The sequence below is a fragment of the Neovison vison genome, chromosome 2, assembly GCF_020171115.1.
Source record: "Neovison vison isolate M4711 chromosome 2, ASM_NN_V1, whole genome shotgun sequence".
NCBI lineage: Eukaryota > Metazoa > Chordata > Mammalia > Carnivora > Mustelidae > Neogale > Neogale vison.
The window spans coordinates 162,532,694-162,538,411 of NC_058092.1; the positions used below are offsets into that span (position 1 = coordinate 162,532,694).

Consider the following 5,718-nt stretch of genomic DNA (forward strand, 5'->3'; position numbering starts at 1 on the left):
AACTTAGATTGAAAATAAAATCTAGTTCTGCATTTTATATCAATTATTCACTTGGGGTCATTTTTCACTTTCAACCAGCAGCCAGTGTATTAGAATTCCATTAACCTGTCACCAAGAGAATGTCTTCTGCAAATATTGTGGGCGAAGTGTGTGTATGTGCACATTTGCTGTGTGTGTGCACATGAGTAAATAGGGTATGGAAAGGAGATAAAGACCATTTGGTCACTTTTTTCCTGTATCATTTGCTTGCATAGGAAAAAAGGAGATACATGAAGACTGGCCTCCTTGAAAGTCTAAATTTGTCTCCCTGGAAATTATCTTTGCTTTTTAAATAGTTGTTTATGCCTTGGTGACTAACCTTTCTTCAGCTCAGAAAAAATAAAATATGTTGAAATATAAAAAGACTGAAGCTTGGTTTATGAAAAGCTGAAAATTTTATTTAAAAACCCAAGATTTTAGAGTTAAATCAGTAATTTTTGAAAACCAAACCTTGAATTGAGGTCTGGTTTTCCTTTTTTTTTCCTTTTCTTCCTGTTTCTGGAAATATTTCTACCATTTATTATTCTTCATTTGTAAACAACTTCGGTATATTTTAGCAAACAACACAAAGATATTAGTTTTGTCCAACCACAAAGTTAACTTTGCACCGATTAAGCGCATTCTAGTGTAACAAGTTTAGGGAAATTTTAAAGTCGAAAAATTGTACTGTCAAATTCAGTGGGGGGTTCTAGTTCAAAAGAAAAGTAATATGTTTTCCTGATAGCTAATTGAACCAATTTGAATAGCATACCTCTCTGTATCAAATAATTTGGTAAAGGGATTAGAAATTTCAATGGATATCCTGTTTGGATCTCTGGGTAGCATTAATAAACCCATATACTATGGATTAAAGTGTTAGAAGGAAAGTTTTATCAAAGAAAACTGTGTGTGCTGCTATCCAAAGAAAGTAAATGAATAGTAGAAGGCAAATAAAACAAATATTCTTACAAAAACATTGATAAAATCTTTTCTCCTAGCTTCTCCATTTGCTGTTGCTAAAATCAGAAAAATTAAAAAAATAATCACAGTTCTTTGTTTGCTGTGGCAGTGAGGGTGAAGAAGGTGCTGGAAGAAATCACAGCAAAGACTTTGCCTGTGTCTCTCCCTGCTTTGATATAACCCTCCTCCATTTGCCTTAGGAGTAACATGATTTTGAAATATGGTACCAAATGCATAAGCAGTTGATGCAAAACCAGCACTTCTGAAGAGTAACTGAAATGAATGAATGGCAAATCTGCTTTTGACATCTCTATTACCTTTCTGTCTTCCATTAATTTTACTCTTCCTTAGTGTGAGATGATAAATATTGATGTCAACAAGTTGCCGTCTATTTCCATCTCCGAAGATGTGCTATTTATCAGTCTTCTGCTTATAATCCAACCGATGCAAGATCTACCCACCAGGAAATGATAATTTATCATAAAAATAATGAATGGAGATCATTCAAAGTAAGACCTCAGGGCTAGTGACTAAGATCAGTGTTCCCTTATATGTTTTCAAATAGCTTTTGTTGATCAGAGAGAGACTAATATTCCAACAGTTTTAATTTTGAAGGCAAGCTTTGAAATAAATTGACAATTCATTGGCAAAAATTTCAAGACACACAGCTGAGGATCCTGAGGAAAAATATAAACTTTGGTTTTAGAAGACAATGGCTAAGAAATTAGTTAAATTAGGTAAAATTTTTTTTTACTGATTCATTGATCATTAATTCTTTCTTTTTCAATTCTTGAGTACCCTTCCATCTGATTCTGCAAATTTTTTTCTAATTTTTATGTCTCTTTTATGACAAATAGCGTGTGACCTCTACTTTTATGGCCGGGGTCCCAGCTGGATGATAGCTATGGGATGGAGCTATCCACATGAATAGTGCCGCCATGGGATGGAGCTATCCACATGAATAGTGCCCCCAGAACAGAATCCAGAGAATGCTGGTGAAATAAAATGTTAGCAGGCCTGAGGGATTTTATAACTGAGTTTATCAGACCTTCAGTGAATAGTTAGTCCTCATTTGATATAACTGTTTGAAGAAACAGGGAAATTAAGGAAGTCTGTCTAATTCATTTTGCGAGTACATGGGTATAGCAAACCCGGAGAATGAAAGTGTAAGAAATCGTTGGACCAATTTCACTCTGAACATCAGTGCAAAAATCCTAGTGACATACTATCTTGCTGAAGCCACAATGTATCTGAAATATGTTATAATCATTCAAGATGAATTCCAGATGTGCCAAAGTTATATCAGACATTAGACCAATATTATCCACTATATTAGTAGATTAAATGAAAGAAATAATTGAAAGATAAAATGAGAAAATGCTGAAAGTAATTTATCTCTTACTCAGATTAGCCAATATTTAACAGTCTGACAACAGCAAGCCTTGGCCAGGCTGTTGGAAAGAGCTACGATTCTTTTTTTTTTTTTTTTAAGATTTTTATTTGCTTATTTATTCGACAGACAGACCACAAGTAGGCAGAGAGGCAGACAGAGAGAGAGAGGAGGAAGCAGGCTCCCCGCTGCACAGAGAGCCCGATGCGGGACTCGATCCCAGGACCCTGAGACCACGACCCGAGCCAAAGGCAGAGGCTTTAACCCGCTGAGCCACCCAGGCGCCCCAAGAGCTATGATTCTTTTACTTGCTGGTAGAAAGATAATTATAACACTCCTCAGACACAATTTTTTAATACCTTCCTTTAACCAGGAATTCCATTTCTACACACTCAAGGAAATACGCTTAGGAATGTTCAAAGTATAACTCTTTTTTTTTTTTTAAAGGTTTTATTTACTTACTTACTTATTTGACAGAGAGAGGGAGAGGGAGGGAGAGAGAGAGTGAGCAAGCACAAATGAGCACAAGCAGGGGGAGCAGCAGAGGCAGAGGGAGAAGCAGGTTCCCCGCTGAGCAGGGAGCCAGATGATTCCAGGACTGGAATCATGACTTAAGCTGAAGGCAGATGCTCATCTGAATGAGCCACCCGAGCACTCCCAAAGTATAACTCTTTATAATAGCAGTATTGGAAAAGAAGCTAAAGATCCATGAACAAGGGATGGCTGAAATGTGATATGCTGGTATAAGGGGTTATGTGATCACTAATATGAGTCTCCCCAGTGTACGTATTTCAACAAGAGTAACAACTCTTGTTACTTTTTTCAGAAATGACCAAAAAAAAAAAAAATTGCTGACCAATTCAAACTATAGACTAATATTGATGTGAAGGATAAGAAGCACACCAGTCCTAAGATTTCACGGAGCTATTTGTATCCAGACTTTGTAGAAAGGAGTGGTCAGAAAAATCCCTACTAATGTCAGGATATTGATTACCATTAAGGAGACAATGAGGGTTGGACAGGTATGGGTAAATGGACTTTAACTCGGTGTGCAATGCTTTATGTCTTAGATAAAGTTTGAAGCAAGTAAGACAAAATGTTACTGTTATATTTTAATTCTGGGTGTTAAATGGATGGCGAATGTTGCCTTATTCTATGGATTTTCTGTTTATGAGAAATAGTTCATAACAAACCTATTAAAAATAATCTAAAACCCACATAATAACTTACATGAGCCTTTGAAATGAAATAAATTACACCACCACTATTGAGTATATTACAGTTAAAGGATTCAGGAAATAATTCCCTATGGACTGCCAAACTCTTAGACTTCTTCTGACCGCCATTGAAAAGATACAGCCAACTGCTGCGTGATCACTTGGCCCCCAGTGATCCCACAAATAATTTTCTTCCTCTCAAGAATGCTACCACTGTTCACTTTTCCTGATCAGATGCTTCCTCCTTATTCCCTTCGATCCTTGCTATTATTCTTCCCAACCCCTCATACCCAGATATTCATGAAAATCTTCTAAGTTCTGTGCATAAAATGTCTCCAGAACATAGCACCTGGTACTTCTCTCCATTACCACTAACAATGAATGACTTGGAGCCTAATCATTTTGTAGATGAGTATTTAATATATATGTAATATGTAATATATTCCAACTGACCCTCTTTTAAAGGTAAAATGACATTATAATATATATATTTCTATATAAATTGTATACATGTGTATTTATATACAGTATATATATGTGTGTGTGTATAGATATACACACTGAGAGAATTATCTATGTATTTTCCATGCCTATTTATCCATCTGTCAAGATTTTCCAAAATAAGCCTTATATTATTCCAACACTATTTCAGTAATCTCAGAGTGTCTTTTACTCCTTTTTAATTAAAGAAAAAAGTGATTTGTAGCAAAAATCAGAGTTGCTAAATATCATGAAAAAAAATTTGTTCAACAGAGCTAACTTCCTAACAACTGTTTTTTTTGGCCACTATTAACAAGACAACTATGAAAGTGACGAGAATATGGATGTAGTAGGTGTTTTGACTGCAACTTGAAACATCTATTCATTTCTGTTTTACCGTTCTCCCATTTATCCGTAAGTATATATTTTACTAAGCACTGTGTATATAGTACAACTTACTAGGTATATAATTTGTTTAAAATAGCACTTATAACTTGTGCTCTTTGTTTTGTATTGAAACTTCAGCATTTTCAAAGTTTATCTTTAAATTAATTCTGTGTTAGCTTTGCGCAATGGCAGTATCGTAGCCAATGAAGTTTATTTGAGGCACAATTATTGCTAATTGAAATTGATTCTGTTAGTGAACCTTTCCATTCCTGAGGGGTTTTTGTTGTTGTTTTTTTGTATGATTGCTTTTTGGACACCATTCCACTGCAACGTTTCCCTCTTCTAGCTTGTGCTTATCTGCGTTGGGTTGTCATTTGTCAAATGCTCAACATTTGTCTTCTTACATTAAAGCATTTAGTTGATGTATACTTTCTCTAGGGTCTCCTTTTTTACTACAATTCATCTTTGAATGGAGAAGATCTTTGTGATACTCTGTGCTGAGGAGTGGGCTGGGGTAACCCAAGGCAGGCGGCAGCTCTGAATCCAATCCCTTACCCCACCACCCCTGCTAAAATCATGTCATTAAATTTGTCATGTTCTTTGATTCTGGGCCATACTTTCTAAGGTTTGAGTTCCCAGGGTGGTTCCTAGAAAAACCCCCTAAGTATAGTAATTTCTGTTGTATTCTATATTCTTTATGGAGCTTGTTTAGATTGTAAGGGGAAAAAAGTTGCAGTATGAGTTCTAACTCTCCTATCCTCTAGCATGAACAGTCTATACAGACATTTCCTCACATCTTCCAGGACCTGCCTGTGTTCCTCTTTCGATGACCTAATCAAGGGTGTGTTTACAGCTTTAAGAATTAACAATGTAATTTCCTCTTAGACAAATCTGTGTTTTTGCCTCAAGTCTGAGAAGGCCTATATTGGTTCCCATTCTCTTCATTTTGGTTCAAAGATGACAGCGTGTGGGGGGTATATTGCATAAGTGGATGGTTTCAAGTCCTGTTTTCAGCCTTGTTTCATCGGAGGAGGTAGTCTCCATTTTAATCAGTTTTGCTGTTTTCAGTGACTTTTTGAAAGGGAAGTCTCTGGAAATCCATAGCAATAATTTCTCAGTTGGCCTTGGTACTGCCAACTGACTTTTCATTACAGAATTTTCCCTGACTTGTAAACTTGTATACCGACTCTGCTATCAGTTCTCCTGAGAAGGCATGCCACATCTCAGCGGCTGGCAAGGTGCATCACTTTGCTCTAGGGATCCTTT

The 5,718-nt window shown here is 36.2% G+C and overlaps 1 pseudogene; it reads left to right on the forward strand.

The window, feature by feature from the left end:
* Positions 1 to 4,626: 4,626 nt before the first annotated feature.
* On the forward strand, positions 4,627 to 4,751 carry LOC122901445 (annotated as a pseudogene).
* The last annotated feature ends 967 nt before the right edge of the window (positions 4,752 to 5,718 follow it).